This window comes from Propithecus coquereli, unplaced genomic scaffold, assembly GCF_000956105.1.
Source record: "Propithecus coquereli isolate 6110/MARCELLA unplaced genomic scaffold, Pcoq_1.0 Scaffold701, whole genome shotgun sequence".
Taxonomy (NCBI): domain Eukaryota; kingdom Metazoa; phylum Chordata; class Mammalia; order Primates; family Indriidae; genus Propithecus; species Propithecus coquereli.
This window is the reverse complement of record NW_012153075.1, coordinates 669,129-688,607: the sequence shown is the minus strand read 5'-3', so window position 1 is coordinate 688,607 and position 19,479 is coordinate 669,129.

Here is a 19,479-nt window from a genome sequence, read left to right as displayed (position 1 = left end):
AGGGAAGGTCTGGATTAACAGAACAGAAAACTTGCATAAGCGTGTCCACCCTACTCCAGCCAGCCAAACACCAACAGGAAAGCTCCCTCTCCCTCCGTGGGTTTAGAGGAGCTGAGTGGGGACCAATCTTCTGCACCCATCCCAGCCTCGTGGAAGCAGCACTCGAATTCTCCCAGCCAGATCCAAGCAGGGACCTCACCTTCCCTCCCCTGCCCAGTAAAAGCAGGCGGAGCTCCTATTCCCCCGCTGGGATGGTATCAGTGGGCTGAATGGGGCGCGAAAACTTCACCCCCACGCGGAAGCAAACGGGCTGAATGTGGCAGTGTGAGGTGGAGCCAGCCAGCACTGCCCTGTCCCCACACTCCGCGTCAGTAGGGCTCAGTGGGGAGCTGAGCCATCTAATCCCGCCCAGCATCCGTGAGTCTGAAGGAGGTGGTACGAATACAATGAGGGGCTAGTCCTCTCTCCAGTACCCCCCACCGGTGGCTGAGTCCCCATCCGGTCAATAAGGCTGAGAGAGGACGGATGGGGCAGGGATGGTCAGCACTGTGCCTCCCCCCACTGGCATTGGCGGGGCACAGGGAGGAGCTGGGTTACTCCCCCAGCTGCAAGCAGTGACGCAGTGAGTTGGTGTCGGTGGTACTGAGAGGGGAGCTGAATCCCCCCCATCCTGCAATGAGGCCGGGTGAGTCACGGCTCCACTTTTAACGGGGTGGGCCAGTGGAGCCCCATGCAGCTGAACATCCACCTCTACCCTAGATCTACCTGCTACACCCAAACAGCCTGCCTGCCTTTCAGCACCTCGGTTTCCCCATCTGTAAAATGGGGGTTGGATTAGCAAACAGGTGAAGATCATTTGTGTGCAGATTCCATGTCACACGTGCCAAATACAGGCGAACAAGACACACAGTTCCTGCTCTTGCAGTGCTTCAGGTGAGCAACGGCAACCCCGAGTGCACAGGTGACCCCCAGGTAGGGGGCCATGCAGGAGGTCCGCAGTGTGTGGGCAGTCTAGGATTCCTGGGTGCAAGCCCCTGTTTGTTTCGCCTGGTGGGGGACAAGAGCCGCCCAGCTGGAGTGTGAAGGGTGCGTGGGCTTATAGGATTGCCATGCCTGTCCCCAGGCTTTGTGGTGGGGTTGAGGGATCCCAGACGGGGCACAGAGCTCACACGTATGCTGTTCGAAGTGCTTTTCAAAGGACAGGCTGCGGCTTCCATATGCATCTGACCCGGAGTAATGTAAACTGCCTTCCTCACTAGAGCTATGGTTTATTTGTACAGTTTGGGCCATTTCTGTAAACATTTGACCCATTTGGAAATCCAATCCAAAAGGAAAGCAAATGAGGGCTCTTATATTGTGCAATGGAATTCATGGTCGATAGTGGCGACATTTACCTATTGCAATTTATCGAATGCTGCATTCGAGAAGCAAGATAAAGAAAGGACCTGGTTTTTTGTTTTTGTTTTGTTTTGTTTTTAAACATCTCAAAGCCTAGGGGTGGGGGGGAAACGCATGGATCTGTGAGGAGGTGTGAGACTGCATGTCACCCGTGGGCAGCAGACAGGGGTCTCTTTACTGGGCTCAGTAAATCCTGGATGGAGGGGAACCCCAGAGACAGAGTTGGGGACCTGCCTGGGGTTAGAGTGAGGGGCTCCCAGGCCAGTGGGTCCCGTGGTGGGGGGGCCACGGCTCTGCCTCATTTCAAAGCACGGATGAATCCTCTACAGCCTCCCTCATGGTTTTCTTGTCCATTGAACTGTGCTACAAATACACTAAGGAGCATGCTATGGAAATGAAATGTGACTTTCAAATAAAATAATTGCCACCAACTTACGTTTTTAAAAAATTAATATAGATTTTTATGAAGTGGGACTTGCTACAGCTATCATATCAGAGGGAGAGAGAGAGAGAGAGAGAGAGAGAGATAATGGGAAGGAGAGGGAGGGAGGGAGGGAGAGAGGGGACCCACACTATAAATAACAGATTACTGGTCTTTAAATTATTATGTTGATCGTGTTGGTACAATTTGGGGGATTGAAGATGCAGTACAGGAAATTATAAATGGAGAAAAATGAACACATCAGCTAGTTCCTTAAGAATTCAGGGATGACTTTCCAAATCTTTATCCCCTGGTGTAAATGGCTTGGACACTGGTCACTCACACCTGCTAACCAGGTAGGAGGCCCCACCCGTGATGTCGTTTGTGTGTGTGCCAGTTGGGTCCCAGCCCTGTCCCATACGAGGCATCACAAAGAACAACAATCGCTTGCACTGGCGGCTCTGAGCTTGGCCCATTGTTGGGTGTGCACAAGAGCCCCAAGAATCTTTTTAGACTTGCAGACTCCGGGGCCTTCCCCAGAGGTCCTGACTCGCTGGGCCTGGGGCAGGGCCCAGGAATCCGCCTATTCGCCGAGGACCCCAGGTGCTGCCCTGGACCCTAGAGTCCTGTGAGCACAGAGACCCTGCCTGGGCTGTTCCCTGCGCTGCACCTTAGCACACACTTCTAGGAACAGAGCAAATTTCTGTGAAATGACTCAAAGTGTGCGTCTGAGTCAGGGTCCCAGCAGGAAGCAGACAGACCACTCAAGTTGAAAGAATTCCTGCGTGTGTTTGCTATCCAGGTGGAGATGGGTGTAAGAGGGCCCCGAAGGGCAGGGCAGGAAGCCAGGCCACGGCACTGTAGCTGATACCGCTCCTGGTTCCCAGGGGACAAGGCGGGACAGGGAGCAGGGCTCAGATGGACAGAGTCAGGCAGGAGTGGCCACTGGGAGAGGGGCCGAGGTGACCTCCCAGGGAGGACTTCCGGGAGGGACAAGAGTAAATCAATGAGTGGCTGGGCTCGGCCGGAAGCAGAGCCCTTGATTTCTTCCTAAATCCACCTTGCGCCTGTCCCTGTTGTCCATCCCCACGGCTGGCGTCTGCCTCAGCCCTCCTGTTTCATGCCTGGTTTACCGCCGCAGCTTCCGGACTGGTCTCCCTCCAGCCTCACTCTCCCAACCCTCCTTCCAGAAGCCAAGGGATCCAGGTTTCTGATGCCCACCCCTAAGCACGCACCGACACGTTGGAGCCCCTCCAGGGCCTGCTGCCTACAGGACTGAGTCCCACCTCCGCCCAGCCCCCAGGCTGCCCCCAACTCCCCACTTGGCCCCTTGTGTGGACACCACCCTGGGGAGCTGGGAGTTCCCAGCAGGCTCCTGGCAGTTTCCCTCCTTGTACCTTTGCACCCCTGCTCCTTCTGGCTGCACCCCCTTCCCTGGTCTTGGAGGGTTTCTGGGCTTCCTTAAACATTCTGCTCTGGTATCGCCTCCTCCAGGAAGCCTCCTGTGACCTCTGCCTCCGCATCAGGCCCCCTGCTTCTGAGCATGCACCGGCCCTCACTCCCTCCTGACCGACAATCTCACACAAATGAAGTTTGTGTAGTGGCCATGTGTGGCTGGTGGGTGGACACAGATGTTCAAGATAGGCTCTTCCCCAAATGCCAGGGAGAAATGAGACCCAGTCAAACTAATAACATTTGCAGTCCCAGGTCCTTCAATAGGGATGCTATTGTCACTGTTATCCCTGGTCGTTCATACTCATCGTGTGTCTCCGAGGGGGCCGGCATGGAGTGCATCGACTGGGTTTGGACCAAGGTGGCTCCTCACAGAGGCCAGGCACACTCTGCGCACTGAGAATTTTCAGTTATTTTGCTGGTTTCAATAAATTCACTGTCCTTTGGCCTTGTGCCCTCTGCACAATCCCAGATCCCTTAGCCCTGGAACACACAGTGGCCTGGGTGGCTCCCAGGAGGCCCCGTCAGCTAGTGGTGGCTGGAGATGGGGGTGCTATAGAGTGTCCCCAGCCTCAGAATCTGCATCCTAGAGCCCCGCGGGCAGCAGGACACCCAGATTGGGTTTGGACCGGGTCCTGATTGGAGCACAGTGGAGCCTCTGTCCTGCTCAGGCTGCAAACCACCCCGTTCCGGGGCACGCACATTTCAGCTGGGTTTGTGGTCACATGCAAGCTGTTCAATTTCACCTGAATCAGCAGCACTCGGGGTGTCGGTCTCAGCCCTGTGGATTCAGTGACCATCAGCGCCAATTACGTGAAATGCCAGTTGCCACGGCAATTCTACCTCTGCACAGGCCAACAGAAGAAAAAAATCGTTCCTAACACTAATTGAAACCAAACCGAGACCGGGCGGCTCCTTTTGTGGGGGTTGACCCCGGCTCCCTTCCTATCTCCGCTTCCTCCTCGCGGTGTCCAAGGCGATCCCACCCAGCCCGCATTTTGATTTATGCACAGTTCACCTTTGTTGGGATCCGGGTTCGATTTCCTTGAACAGTTGGTCGAATCAACAGCCCAGGTGGATATTTGTCCATAACGGGCAAACTGGGTCATTTTTCTGCTGGACTAAGTGTCTCTGCTATGAGGATTTTTGCCTTGAACATGTAAATTCCAGGATTATGAAAGATCAAATTATGTTAACTGGTACGGAGGGAGAAGGTAGGGCGGAGTGACGCAGTCAGCGGGATATTGGGTTACTTCGAAGACTGGTTGATTCCTACAGCCCGTCCGAGCTTCTCGCATGTCGGTGGGGATGAAATTGATTGTGAATCAACCGGCCAGAAGTTTCTCCTGCAAGACGCCGAGCTTGGCCCAGAGCGTGCGTCTGGCGTGTCTGATTTTCTGTTGAGCAAAAGCTTGGCTAAGAGGAGCAAGCATTAGTCTTAAAGAGCATAACATTCATTATGGAAATATCCAAGACGGTTGATGGAGTTTTATCTTACCATCTGGGCTATGCTATATTTTTTTAAATTTTAAAGGTACCTTTTAAAATATTTATGTATTTATTTTTAAAAACGGTATTGATATATAAATTCAGATACCGTACAAGTCACTCATTTGAAGTATGACATTCAATGAGTTTTGATACCTTATTAATACATTACTAACCTTTAAAAAACTGGGGTAAATATATGTACCATAAAGTTTACAATTGTAACCATTTTTAATGTACCAGTCAGCGACATTAATCACATTCACCGCGTTAAGCAACCGTCACTGCTATCTTTCTCCAAAACTTTTACCTCGCCCAAAAAGACATCATGTTTTGTATCATTTGGCCTCCCCACAGATTGTGACAGTATCCAGACGAAAAGTGAAAAAATGTTGCCAAGTTTCCTAAAGGTCTTAACTCCAAAGCGCAAACACCTGGCTCGTCGGTTGCTAGAAGGTTCCGGTTCTTGAACTCGATCTCCACAGAGGAAGGGAATTTGGCTCGGTGTGGTCGACATCTGGAGCAGCGTTTGGCCCGTGTAGGCGCATGCTCGGTGTGAGTGAGATTTGTTGTTGGGATTAGCTTAAAATCGGGTGTTGGAATAGCTGTGGCGAGGTGCGGAGGGCGCCTGTGCCCGCTCGCTCTGGGGACTCTGTGGCGGGAGAGGAGCCCATGGCGGACCCAGCCGAGGATGCTCTGGGTCTCTATGGGGCTGCCGGGGGCTGACGGGATCTGGGTCCAGCCGCCACTACCTGTCTTCACCATCCCGTGCGACAGCCGTAGTAGCTCAAATCTGCCATGACACTTGATATTTTTCTAAGACCTCTCTTGAAATATGTAGAATGAGAAGTTATTGTCCCCTTTTACAGATGAACTAACTGAGGCCCAGGAAGCTGCGAGACATCCCCTCCCCCTGCAGCTGAGTGAGGGGACAACTTTGAAGCTGATGCCTGCCCCTTACCCCTGGGGGCCAACAAGGGGGAGCCCAGCTTTTCTCTTTCGATCGGCCACCAAGGCTGGAAATAATGGCCCAAATTTCAGGAGTCCTCACCTGTATGTTGCTTTCGAGTCAGTGTATGCTTTCAGATGGTGTGGTCATTTCAAAACAGGGCTGCATATCCTTCCACCCACCTCCCACGCAAGGGCAGATTCTAATCTCCCTCCCTGTGGACTGCCCTGCTTAGTGACTGGTTCTAACAAAGTGAATGCAGCAGAAATCACCCTGCACGGTTTCCAGGATGGGTCATTAAAGTGTCTGTCTTGGGTGTTCGCACCCAGAACCCAGCTGCCACGTGCAGGAACCAGGCCACACCAAGAGGACACGTGTCAGTCCTCTGGCCAGCAGCCCCCACTATGGTCCCAGTGGCACTTGTGTGTGAGTGCCAGCCCCCAGCCCCAGCCCCAGCCTCTGGGCTTGCCCAGCGGATGCCACCGCTCTGAGTAGCAGGTAAAGTGAACGTCAGCATTTTGAGCCAGCAAACTTGGGGCGGTTTGTGACCCAGACACAGATGTCAGGAACAGGTGACATTGCCTCTCGTAACACATGACATCCAGCCTCTTCTGGCGGCTCCTTTAACTTATCTTAAAATCCTGTCTACCGAGCTTCTATCTCCCCCCATCTTGGGACTTAGTGATTTAGTGAAAAACACTTAATCATCATTTGCCACAAACAGGGCAAAACGTTACTTCTCATGCATTAAATGGGGATCATAATGTGCTGTTTCTTGCAGGAATTTCAAAATATTTAGCAGAAGTGTCCACTTTTCACCATAGCCACTGATGCCACTGAGGTGGCAGACCCTAAGGCCCTGCGCCCACCCCTGCTGGTGTTCACACCTGGCGGGGGGAGGGCTGGGCCTGGTGCTGCCCCTGGCTGATAGCATCCAGCAAAGGTAACAGGTACATCTGGTCCCAGGTACATGGGTACGTGAGGATGTCACCCAAGGCTGGGGCCCTCGCTTGGCTGGAGTCCTCGCACCCTTGCTGGCTATGAAGGAGCACGTGGGCTTGCCTGGGTGCCTCTGTGGCGGGGGGCTGTGGCTGCCTCCAGTGGTTGAGGGCAGCCCCCAGCCCAGGGCTAACCAGCAAAACAAAACACCAAGAACCCTGCAGCATTCCATCCAACAGCCCTGAGGAGCCGAATTCTGCCAGAAGCCGGAGCGAGCAAGGAATTGGATCCTTCCCCAGTGGAGCATTCAGAGGAGACCCCAGCCCTGGGATCGAAGCCTGCACAGGACCCAACCGGGCTGAGCCCGCACTTCTGACCCACACAAACTGAGAGGTAATTCATGAGCTTTGCTGTAGTCTCCTGCAGTACATGCCACCGTAGTCTGTGTCCCCACCAGGTCACACGTGGCAGCTGTACAAGCCCTCCCTCTGGCCTCCCACATCCCCCCACCTCTGGTCCCCTCAGCATGTCTCCACCTGTCACCAGAGTGACCCCGAGGAACACAGGCCATTTCCCTGAGCCACAAGCCCTTCGCCACCCACCTCTGCCTGCCCCCTCACCCGTCCCCTGCTCCCCCCTCTCAGGCCACTCCTGTCTACTCCCCAAGCACCATCAAACTCACTTCTACTTGGCACTAACCATTCCATCTTTCTGGAATGTTCTGGAATGTTCTTCCCTCAAGTCTCCACACAGCTGGTCCTCCCTCCTTTGGGAAGGCCTTCCTACCCGCCTCACCTCCCTCTTTCATTTTCACCTGGGCTCTTACCAGGACCTGACACTGCCTTGCTGTAGATTGGTTTGTTTTCCCTCCCCAGCCCCAACTAGAATGTGAGCTTCCTGAGCTAAGGGGCTTTGGCCCGTTTGCCGTTGCAGCCCTGAGGGGTGGGACACTCCTTGGCATGTGGTGGGTGCTCAAATCATATCTGTGGACTGTTCTGAAGTCCCCCAGTGAGCCAGAGGTGGTGACGTCATCACAAGTGCCACCCGGTGATGCCCAGAGAGCTGCCTCCCTCCTTCCCAAGTGGGGAATGCGACTCCGTGGACGGGTGTTCGGGGCATTTTTATTTTACCAAATAAACACATGAGGCTGCCTAAGTGGGGAGTTTCAGCTCTCCGGAGGCTGGTGAGGGAGTGATTTATCTTGCGGCCGGGCTGCAAACCTCGCACCAGAGGCTGCCTCTGGACCTCTCGGCAGCCAGCTCTGCTCCAGGAAAGGGGCCATTCATAAGTCTGCGGCTCCGGCAGTGACAAGATAATTGTCACTGAGCCTGTGGCTCTGGCTCCTGTTGTTTTCCTCCCGGCTGGCTGCCTGGAGCCTCGGGGTGATGGACAGACCCGTATTTCGCAAAGCTGGTGCCAGCCGCTGGGCAGAGAGCCGCCGGCCGGCAGCAGTTAGAGCGTCAGTGAAAAGGGCCCCCAGGGCACGTAGCAGCACAGCCCGCTGGTTACTGGCACTGGGGTCCAGGTGGGCAGAAGCCGCTCGCACTGCAGGGGGGACCCCTTGTGGGATAATGGCACTGGTACAGTCACTGAGACCAGAATCCCCCAACACCACGGGAGCACCAGGCATCCGCCTGCCGTTCGGCGCCTGTGGGCTGAGGTGTCAGGAGGCTTGGTTCTGTGGAGCTGTCACGGTCGCACACACGCTTACTAGTACCCTGAGCATGCGCCTCCCTGGACTCTGGGCTCCTCCAGGACCAGGAGAGGCGGGAAATATCTGAGACACACCCTTCAGCAGGTGTCGCTGGCATTTGAATAACAAAACCTGGGTGTGGAACTCCCAGCAAGGAGCTTTACAGGGAGAAATTCAGCTCCCAGCTCTCTGCCCCTGGGAAGTGCCGGCAACACGCATCGCGTGGCAGGGTGGTGAGTTCACACGTGTGTCTCTCCCCGCTGGAAGCAGAGGCCACGTCTAGTAACAACAAGAACAATAATAATAGAAACAACAACTGAAGCTTGTGCATTTTCCTTCTTTGTTTAACTCCCACGGCACCCTGCATTCAGACACGGGAGGTACCCCACCATGCACATGCCAGGGCAGCACCCGCGATGCCTGGCTTGGGGCTCAGCGGGCCCTGCCCTGCTCAGGGAGCTGGGCTTGGAGTCTGGAGAGGGAGGGGGCGTGGGTGGAATAATTGCACAGACCGAAGACCCCCACCCAGGGCAGGCACTAGCACGGAAAGTCGGACAGTCGGCTTGCAGCATGTGATATTAATCCTCCTTTTGTGACTGGGGGGTCTGAGGCCCAGCTAAGTGAGCTTCGGCTGGGGGACAGGGAACAGGAAGGCAGGCAGAGCCCCCAAACCCACTGTTTCCTGATCTGAGCCCCCACCCCAGCCCAGAGATGGGACCTGCTGGGGCTCGACAAAGGGTGGCGGGAAGGACACTGAGATACCGGGCGCAGGCTGCCAGGATGGAAAACCCACGTGGCCTCTGGGATTGGTTCCCCCTGGTGATTCTCCCAATTATCTCTGATGTGCGGCACTCTGGGGGGTTGATGAAAGGACTGCCTGTCCCCAGGCACCAGGCACGGTGGGGGGCCGAGGGGGCTCTAGACCACGTGGGACCGGAAGCCAGGGAGGTGTTAAGGGAGGTGTTGTCCAGGAAGCCACTGGAGAGGTGAGGCCGCATTTGGAACCCGGTGGTGTTGGGTCTGCTGCTCTGAGGTGCCTCACACGGGCTGCGATGGAGGCAGGTCTGTGTGTGAGCAGCCAAGGCTCGTCGACTCTCGGGCTTCCTTCTGCTTAGGGGCTGCTGGCGAGGGTGGCTGGAAATGGCTCCGGATCATCTGGAAGTGCCCAGGGTGGTTTGCTGATCATGCAAGAAACAGAGGAGTGTGTGTGTGTGTGTGTGTGTGTGTCTGAGTGTGCATGCGAGCATGGGTGCCAGAGTGTGGGCAAGTGTGAGAGTGTGTGAGTATCTGAAGGTGTGCACGAGAGTGGGTGTCTGATGTCTGAGTGTGTATGAGAGTGCAAGCGTGTGAGAGTACACGCAAGCATCTGAGTGTGCATGTGTGCGTGAATGAGTGTGTACACGGGTGTGCACTTGTGTGAGACCATGTGCACAAGCGTGCGTGCAAGAGGTTTTAAACACAGATTTGCTCAATGTCCTGTGGCCTGGGACTCTCCCTTCTGGACATGCCATCAGTTAGCCAAGGAATTTCTGGAATACCAAGAACAATGTCAGGACACTTGCAGAAGGAAGCTCCTTCCTGCCGGAGGGAAGAAAACAACCCCCCAGCAAGCGCTGGGAGGGATCTGGCAGGAACAGGGGCTGTTCCTCTCCGCAGGGTGCCCAGGTACGCCAAGGGCAAAGGGAGGCTCTGCTGCCAGTGACCTGCGACAAGGATGCGTCAGTTTTCCTTTTACATTCTGAGATACCATAAAACTGTTTAACTTAAGTATTATACAAAATGCCTTTTCTTTCCTACTTTTTTCTCATCTCATGCTCACAATAATTCCCGGAGCGTGGGCTAGAAGGGAAACCATCTTCACATGTTGACGCAGAATTTAAAATGTCTTGTCCATTGTGGTGGTTACTGGGTGCGAGAGCTGGGGTAGGATCCCAGCTGAGACAGAGCAATGGGAGCAAAACTGCGTTTTCCGTTTAAAGCATTAGGCGCACGTCAGCTGGTTGTGCAGCTCTCAAAAATTAAGTTCATCTCCCTCTGCTTTTTACCCTCTTTGTATTCTTGTGTTGTTACTACTGTGGTTACCACTTTTGCTAGTTGATTCATTGTATTATTTCTTCCCTCGTTTAGTCCAAATATGTATATCCCTGCTCGAGGCAGAAGTTTGGAGACGTGCTCCGGGATGAATGTTCAGTACCTACACCTCCCAGCCTCATTTCATCCGCACTGTCTGGAAGGAATCTGGGCGGCTCCGCCATGTGGATGGTTTGTCCACGGACCCCCAAAACCAGGGCACGGAGTCTCCCTCTGCCTTTGGAGGTCCCGGAGACGCAGTTGGCGATTTATTTATTGCCGCCCTTGGGGTTTTACTGGGGTCTCCATGAAATCTGCTTGTCGAGTTAGAAAGGTTTATAGTCAGTGTTGTGTTTGGGGGATTTTTAGATTCTGCCTGTTTGGTGTGTCATTTTGAGAACAGCCACAAGTTTTGTTTTGTTTTAAACAAAGGAATTTCAGGATTGGTGGGGAAGCTGAAGAGAACCCTACGTCCTGCAAGAGGGAAGGAAGTGTCTTGTGGGGCATTCTCGAGGACATAGAGCGGGGACAATTCATCTGGTATTTTTTCCACCTTCAGTTCTCGACTTTTAAAATCTCTCTCTCACACACACACACACACACACACACACACACACACACACACTCTGATGAAATTGCTGAATGAGATTAAAAGGAAAGCTTCAGGGGAAAATGAAAGTTAGGTCCTCAAAGTTTCCAAAGAATTCATAGTTCTCAGACACATTCGAAGCTCATTCGCCGAGGTAAGAAGCAAGCGTTTGTATTTAGATAGAATGTCAAATACGTTTTATAAAGTCGCGTGTTGTTTCTTCCATAAAGAGTGTAAATTTTAAAACTAACAAATATTTTCGCCTTCACGCCCAATCTCTCTTAAAAGATTTAGGAAGAAGTCAAGGGCGACATTTCCCTGTAAATAACACAAAATCATCAACTGCCGTTTTTCTGAGCATACGGGGAGCGAGCAGGCACTGCCACCTTGCACAAGGCAGTTTGCTCTCTCTGCGGCTCTGCCGCAGCCACCCCAGAGCCCATCTCGTCTCTTCCACCCTCTTTGAAACATTTCTCCTGCAGGAACTCTGCTTTCCATGATTTCAATGATTTTCATGTACATGTCACTCAAAAAACATTTCCTCTATATATTTATGTGCACACAACGTGCAGTCGTCTCAGACACCCCGTCTTTGCAGATCATACTGACAGTGACGGGCGTTATTAGATTCACTATGAAGATGGACGCAGCACAAATCCAGCTGCTGGAAGCGTTTTCGTGATAGCTCAAACTTAGACATAGTATTAATACAAACCAAAAGAATTTTTATCATGGCTCAAACTTCACAACTAATTTTAATAGGGTTACTATATCTTCATTCAGGGTCTTATGAATAAAACATCCTTCATCTTGGCCGTGGGGGAACTGGTCCATTCAATAAAAATGTACAAAATATGCAGCTCTTTGTGTCACTTGAAATGGATGACAAATGGGGGGGCATTAATAGATTGCAAGAAACATTTTTGCTCCCCCACAGAACAGCAGATGCTTCCGCAACCCCAGAGTAAATGACAGCAGGCAGGCTATCTTCCTGTGGGGACTGCCGCTGCCCCAGTAGCTGGGGACAGATTAACTGTACGGAGCCACAGAAGAAAGCGCCTCCAGCAGCCTTCCCGCCAGGAGGGAGGCAGCCCAGCGCTGCACGGTTTGCACTGGGGAAGCACCTTGTCCCTCCACGTGGGGTGAAGCCAGCACCTTCAGTGAGAAGGGGAAATTCGGTGGCTTCTTCCGATGTCTCCACATCAGGATTTTTAAAATCCACATTAGGCAGAAAATGTACCTTGTGACTGACTTACTTTTTATGCCTTTAATCTGGATATCTGGTGTCACAGATGCAATCCGAAATGTCTGCATTTTGTCAATAAATATTTATAATTTGAACTGAGCTTATCCCTGATCTCATTATTCATCCCTCCCATGAGCTGGTGAGAAGTGGGGCAGCCATTCCTGAGCCTTCCTTGAAGGGACGAGAGTCACCTGCTCCAGGTCCCCACACAGGAGAAGCAGAGCTGGGCTGTGCCCCCCACCATACTGCCTGCCCCACACAGGATGGGACAGGCCCGGTCACACCTGGGTCCTGACACCAGTATTCATGGCACCTTTCACTCTCAAAAGTGTGCAGACGTAGATGATAAATTAAATGGTCACCCTACAAATGAATATGTTCGTAAATATACATTCCCTTGTTAACACGTGGCAAGCAGTGTATGCAGGGCGTTCTACCCATGTGTGTGCTCGTTCATAATCCTGGACATATGAAACAAACCTGGGACTCCCTGAAACCCTGCCCTCCCCGCCACACACACACACACACACACACACACACACACACACACACACACACACGGTAGAGTCACTTGCAACATGTGCACAGGGCAGCTGTGTCCTGGTGTTGCTTGGAACTTCCTGCAAATAGACAGTGGCGTGTAAGTGTGTGTGGCGGGGGGGGGTAGGGGTCTTAGGAGAGGTGGGGTACCAAGTTGGGGCAGCACAGACACACTGGGGGTGGGGCAGAGAGAAAGAAAAGCAGGAGGGGACACGATGCCAGAGAAGCCTAAACCGTTAGAGCTTTAAACAGCTGAAAGTGCTTAATTTGCAGCCAAGAGGGACAAAGTCTCTCTTCACCCCACTTCTGGGCAAGTCCCAGATGGAGGGTAAAGGAGGAAGGCGAGAAGCATCTTTTTTTCCTCCTGGCTTTATTAAGGAGTAATTGACAAATAAAAATTGCATATGTTTCAGGTCTACGGCTTGATGTTTTGATATGCACGTATTAACACGTTGTGAAATAGTTACACAACCAAGCTAACTATGTATCCATCCACCTCGCCTAGTTAGGGACACAGCACAGAACTGTTAGCTCCAGTCACAGGGCTGCACCTTAGAGCTCCAGAGCTCATTCATCCTGCAGAACCGAAACTCTTTGACTGACACCCCTGCACTACCCCTCCCCTCGGCCCCCTGCAACCACCTTTCTGCTCTCTGCTTCTCCGCGTTCAGCTTTTTTTGGATTCCACACGTGAGATCAGGCATCTCTGAGTAAGAACAGCACATTCTCTGAGTTAAGCCCTGAGTAGGGGAAACAGAGGAATGGTAGCTTATTAGGTCCTCAAGTGTGGGATGAGGGTCGTATTTAGGGGTTGGGAATGACAGAGAACCTCTGGTTTGGCCCAGGGACATTTTTCCTGTCACCTGGCCCAGGGGGACGGAGACAGCCCAGTGCCTGGGGCCAGCAGCGGGCAGGGGCTGGAGATGAGGGGGCCCTCCCACTGTCTCTGAGGACTGTGGCCACGTACCCCGAACTCCAGGGGCTCAGCCTGCTGCATCCCTGTGGTTGTACCTCCCCCAGATGTGGGTGGCCTGGGGGGGGTGTCTGTGCACCAGTATTCCTGGGCCACCCAAGGAGAGGGCTGCACCTCCTGTGCGAGCCATACGTGCTTCTGTTCTTAATGGACGACAGGCTGGAGGGATCGTGTGTAAGGTCGCGTTCCGATCACATTCCCTGGGGCGGGGGACAGGTATAGATGCCTCAGTCTCTGCCAAGCTTGCACTTGCTCCCCGGGGCTCCAGGTCCAGGGCAGCCTGTGCCCAGCAGCGTGGAACTCGCCCATGTCCGTACCTCTGAGAAGTGCAGGGTGTGAAAGCTACACCCCATAAGTTGCCTTAGAACCGCTAGAGACTGCCACTGGGGCCTCCCCAAAACTCAATTGCCAAGGAGGCCTGGGCAGGCTCATTTAAACAGGCTGCCTCCCACACAAGTTTTGTGATCAAATCAGCACAGGCTTGCCCCCCATGGCCCACCCAACACAGTCCCAGGAGGAAGGGGAGGGAGGAAGGCAGGTCCCTGGGCTCCGTCTCAGCCAGGCATGGGCTGACGGCATCAGGGCTGGTCCGGACATCCCCTCTCCTCAGGCACCCCTATTAGGACCATGGCTCTCAGGTCTCCCCCCCCCCCCACTGTGGCCTGCGCCTGCTGTGTCAGCCTACATCCAGCCTCTGGCTTTGTGTGTGTCATGGGCTGGGGGTTCAGGGTGACTAAGACGAACGCCTTCAAGAAAGGAGAAAATGAAAGAGCTGGAAAGTTGTTTAAGATTTTAAAATACGTGTGATGCCTTCGCCCACCAGCACAGCTAAAATTAAACGTTGGCAAGGATGTGAGCAGCTGCTCGTGGGAATGCGAACTTCCCTTTTGGAAAAAGATTTGGCGGCATCTTGCAATGCCGGACACCGCGCCTACTGGCTGGCGCAGCGGTTCTGCTCCCAGAGCCACACACAACAGGAAGACCAGCACACGTGCACCCCGGAATGTGCACACACGCTCTGTTCGCACAGCCCCAGGCTGGAAGCCTTGGCGGGAGGATGGACACGTGGGCATTGGTCTATTTACGCAGTGGAATACCATGCGGCGGTGAAGATGGACCAGAGCAACGGCACGATGGCGCTCACGCGGCGGGCCTGCAGCGCTGCCCCGAATACCCGACTCACCAGCCCTCCAAACCCGCTGCCGGGAGCCAGGGAGCAGCTGCTCTGGGGAAGTGAGGGTCATGATAGGGAGGGCCTAGGGGCTTCTGAGGGCCCCTACCATTTTACTTCTGGGTCAAGGGTGACACAGGTATATTCACTTTGATAATGCATTGTGCTCTACACATAGATCTGAGCACTTTTCTGTTTGTGCTTTACATAGAATAAAAAAACCTAAGAAAAATGATCCAAAAATATGTTCACATGCCAGTTGGTAGTAGAGAAAGGGGTGGATTGGCTCTGGGGGCCCAAGGTCAGGCCTGCACCTAGCTTGCTGGGTAACCATGGCAACCCATAGGCCTCTGAAAAATGAAGGGTACAGAAGGTGTCCCTTTGACCCCTTTGAAACTCTTTGTATGCTCATCCAGAAAAATGCACGAACGCACAACATTTTGGGTACACATTCTGGGGGTGTATGGACCTCCCTGAAGCTCACCCAGGGATGCCCACACAACCCCCGGTGAAAGAGCCCTGAGCGGGTGGCTGTGGGGTGTCCGCACGAAGGAGCAGGTTCGTAGCGTACAGCACCGGGCTGAGTCCTGGCCCCAGCACTTCTCAGCCACGGGGCCTTGGCGAGTGGCTCGGTGTTTGGGTCTCAGCCTCCTCGTCTGCGGAGTGAGGATGCTGAAGCTCAGGGAGAGGGTGGGAGCTTCGTGGGCAAAGCACCCAGGCGCTCGGCTCAGAGCCTGCCCCGCAGAAAGAATGCCATAAATGCCAGCAGCTGTGCTGAGGTGGCCTCCGAGCCTCCCTCCAGCCCTGACGTTCCAGGATCTATTATCTACGAAAAATCCCACCCTGGACTTAGGGTTGAGTAACACGAGTCGGCGCGCTCCTCCGTGTCAGGGTCAGATTTCCTTCACAGAGACGTGGTTTTGGCTCTCTGGCTCTCTGGAAACCAAACTCAGCTTGCAAATGAGATGTCACATGTGTCCAGCGACGGCGTCTCCGGCCTTCTGCGTGCAGAGAAGTTTCCAGAAGGACATCTGCTCCAGGCCAGAAATTGCTGGACAGCCCTGCGTGGCTTCGGGCTGCGTGACTCTGGGTTTATAGCAATCAACCTTTGGCCAGAAGACTCCTCGGAGCCTTGGCCAGAGGCTGCTTCCTGCCTTTGGGAGACGCCGTGCCGCACGCCTGGGGTTCCCGGGTGCGCTTCCTAGTGGCAGCCGCGGCTCTTCCACTGTCCTGGCTTATCTCCTGTCATGCCAATAAAAAAGAAATATTTGCAGCAATAATAAAATAGGTCCGTGGATTAACTGTGTTGCTCCCTTAGTCATTAGGAAAATGTCTGCCTGAGGGGGAGCCGCCTCCTGTTAGGAAGCGAGGGTGGGTGGGGTCGGAGAAGGGTCACATCCTCTCCGTGCCCCACTGTCAAAGGTCACAAAAAACCTCCAAAGGTTTTATGGCGATTATTATCTATGCTTGACATTCCTGACGGCAAGAAAAACAGGCAGTCGTAGCTGAGGGCTCGCTGTCCTCGGAGCTGCATTTACCCCACAGCCTCTTCTAAATGAGGGACAATTTCATTCCCATTTTGTAGAGGAGTAAACTGAGGCCTGAGGAAACCAAGTGTCTTGACCACAGTTGCCATCACTGAATGCTGGAGCTGGGATGTGAGTCCAGGCAGGTGACCCGGAACCCACGCCCTCGCTATGCTCTCACGATGACCCCGAGATGTGGACGCGGGGGCCGTTTTCTCCATTCTCCACTTGACAGAAGAGGCACATAAACTGACCAGGAAATTCGTCGGACAGTGACACGAAGCCCCGTCTAACCGGAAGCAGACGGCAGCGCGGTCCCGGCTGAGGGGTGTTCTACACACCCGAGCGGTCCTCCTCCAAACTCCCGAGGGCCTGAGAAACATGGAGAGTCCGAGAGACTGTCGTGGCCTGGGGTGGCTGGAGGACGCGTGACGACTAAGTGTCATGTGGGATTCTGGGGGGACCCTGGCACAGGAAGGGGGTGTTACGTAAAAACAAGGAAATCTGAATCAAGTATGGACTTTAATAGGGAGGTAATAATAACATGTCAATATTGGTTATTAATTACAGTAAATGCAGTTGGTTTGTTAATACTAGTGTCAGATGTTAGTGATAACAGGGGAACTGGGTGTAGGGTATATGGGAACTCTGCTGTTTTCTCAGTTTTTCTGTAAATCTAAATGTGTTCTAAAAAGTAGTCTATTAAAAAGAATAAGATGGATAGAATGAGGAAAGCAGGAAGGCAGGGAGGAAAGGAGGGAGGAAGAAAGGAAGGTTAAGCAGAATCTTGGTGGTCGACATACGTGTATTCACTATGTAACTTTTCTGCGTGTTTGAAACTGTTTATAATACAATGTTGGGAGGAGAAAAAGGATCGGAGGCTGGTACACAAGTCTCCCCAAAACCAAGTTTCTCCTTGGGTGTGCACATCTTCCCGCGGAGGGAGCACTGCTCGCTATGCTCGAACGTTTCGTCCCCGTGGCGCGACTGGCGGGACATGGCACCCCTGGAGTTGTACAGGGTGGCCCCTGACACTAGGGTCCCTTTTTCTTTCAAAGTGGGTCCAAATTTTGACAGGGCGGCATCAAAGTCTCTGAAGGTTCTGGCGACAGACGGCTGGAGGACGGGGACGCTGTGTGGGATGACCTTCTCCCTCCTCCAGGCACAGCCAGTGGCGCTCAGAGGGACAGGGCGAGTTTGCAGACACCTCCTCTGCCACAGAAGGGGAGAATTCACACCCCAGGACTGAAGGGTCTGTCAGGCTTCGGCAAGAGCCCACAAAGAGGAAAACGTGCATCTGGTGGCAGGAGGACAGCCCTCGGGGACAGAAAGGGCATGTTGCCGGCCCCCTCCCACCGACTGAGGACGGGACAAACAATCCCAAATGCGTCCAATCTGGTCCTCCAGGAGAAAGGATATTTGTGGTAACGGAGAAATTTGCCACCCAGCTCTGTTGCTTTGGTGTCGTGTTTCTGCGGTCGCAAGTTATTCATCCAAAATTGGTCTTCGCTAAGAAACAACAAGAAAAAAAAATTCCATACTGCAAAACGGGATTGGAAGTGATCTTCCATTCTGGGATTGATATTGGGGAGATGAGAGGAATAAAACAAAAGAAAAAGAGAGCAGAGAGTGGGAGGGGACCTAATAAGTCCTTCCATCTCTCCTCCTGCCTGACGACTTAGGAGCCGGGCTTCCCGCTGTGCCCGGGAAGGTCTGGGCTCTGCCCTGCCGCGCGGATCTGGCACGTTCTCCAGGTGCTGAGGGCTAAGGCACCGTGGGGTTTAGGGAGAAGCGAGTGAGCCAACGTGGTGCTGGACCTCTGCAAGGGCTCTGTAAGTGTCCCCGATATTGTCAGGCAGACACGGTTTCTGTCTGGGTCGAATCCCCCTCTCCAGAGGGCCCCGCTTGCCTGCAGGTCCGGCGTTCACTGGGCACCTGCCACGTGCTCAGCACGTGCTGGTCCTGAGAGTTGGGGTTCTGAGGGTACAAGGTGACAGCTCCTGCTCAGGGAGTGAGGATTCTCTGCTCCCAGCCCAGGGAGGTCACCTTGTGACTCCCCTGCACAGGTGCGGAAGCTGAGACGCAGAAATGTCAAGGGACTCAGCTAATTACAAGTTAATTAAGGTGGCCCTGTCAGCTGCCTTGAGGCCCTGGCCCTGCGGGCCATTGCCAACAAGAACGGGCGAGGGAAGAAAGAACACAGAGCGCGATTGCGCGGCAGGCCCTATCCACTTGGGGGCTCGGAGAGAGAAAGGGGGCAAAGGCTGCAAGAACTAGGGAAGACTTTAAGGGGGACAGAGCCAGGCAGGTGGTGGAAATGGGTGGGGTCCTGCGAGCTCTAAAGGTCAGAGAGGGTGGAAGGTGGTGACCTTTGGTCAGGCCAGGGGCTAAGCCACACTCAGATGCAATTGGCCACTGGGATCCCGTCCGCATTTCTCTCCCCTCCCCCTTACCCTTACCCAGCAACACCAACAGCGCCAACAATGCCACCCCCACGAACAACAACTGCGCCAACACCAACAACAGTAATAATAGCTGAATAGATTTGACCCTGACCATGTGCAGGGCACTGAGCTGAGTGAGAGTTTTAAGTACATTCTTTTGTTTGATTCTTCTGAGGGAGAACCACGAGAGAGGCACTGCTGTGACACCCCCATTTTATAAGTGAGGAACTGAGGTACAGAACACTTGAAAAACATGCCCAGAGCCAGCGCTGGGTGTGGCGGTGTGCACGCGTAGTCCCCGCTTCCGGGAGGCTGAGGCAGGAGGATCGCTTGAGCCCAGGAGTTTGAGGCTGTGGTGAGCTGTGGTCACACCACTGCACTCCAGCCTGGGCAACAGAGGGAGACCCTGCCCCAAAAAAGAAAGAAAGGGAAGGAAGGAAAGGAAGGAAGGAGGGCGAAAGTATACGCAGTCTCCCTTGGCTAGACCCGAGCCAGGACTCTGAAATCAGGGCCCTGGCCTGCTCCTCCCGTGGTTTTCTGTTCGGAACTCTCTCTCAGATGGATCACCCTCGGCGGGGTG